The following is a 648-nucleotide window of genomic DNA, read 5'->3' on the forward strand; positions in this document are numbered from 1 at the left end:
CTATCCTATCTGTTTGGCCTTTGAACGTGACAAGATTTTTTTTTTTTTTTAGAGATCTTTGTTTACTGTATTGTTATTTTTTTAATTAGAAGAAGCATTTCATTACAACAGCATTAACCTATTCAATAACATTTTTCTGAGCTAGGGTACATCTCTTTCAAAATTGGCTATACATTTTTAGGTTTACAGATGAATTATTACGCTTATACAATCTTTTACTCATTATAAAGTCTATAAGACATAAAATTAAATGAGGTTTTAACGTTTAAAAAAGATCTCCACTTCGTTGTTAAAATACACAGTTTCATACATAAAAATTCATTTAAAGGCAATTGACATTGAGACGTTTTCACATGCATTTCTAATCTCTATATATATGACTATTACTGGTCACAGTCACTTACTTTCTGAGTTCCGTGGCATCTGAGTATGAATATAAACTCGTCAGATAAACAGCCTTCTTCTCCCTCTAGAGCCTCCATACTCTGTCATCCCTGCCAATGTCCACTGTGTTGTCAGGACCCCCATCTATTGCCCCCATCTGTCCTTCTGATAAATCTAGTCAGCCAGAGGTCCCTGTTCCAGGAGGATCAGCTGTTCCTCATCTACAGCAATCCATTGTCAGTATTCCTTTGGATAGAATTGGGG

This window comes from Nannospalax galili, unplaced genomic scaffold (genome assembly GCF_000622305.1).
Source record: "Nannospalax galili isolate Female #2095 unplaced genomic scaffold, S.galili_v1.0 scaffold1387, whole genome shotgun sequence".
Classification (NCBI taxonomy): Eukaryota; Metazoa; Chordata; class Mammalia; order Rodentia; family Spalacidae; genus Nannospalax; species Nannospalax galili.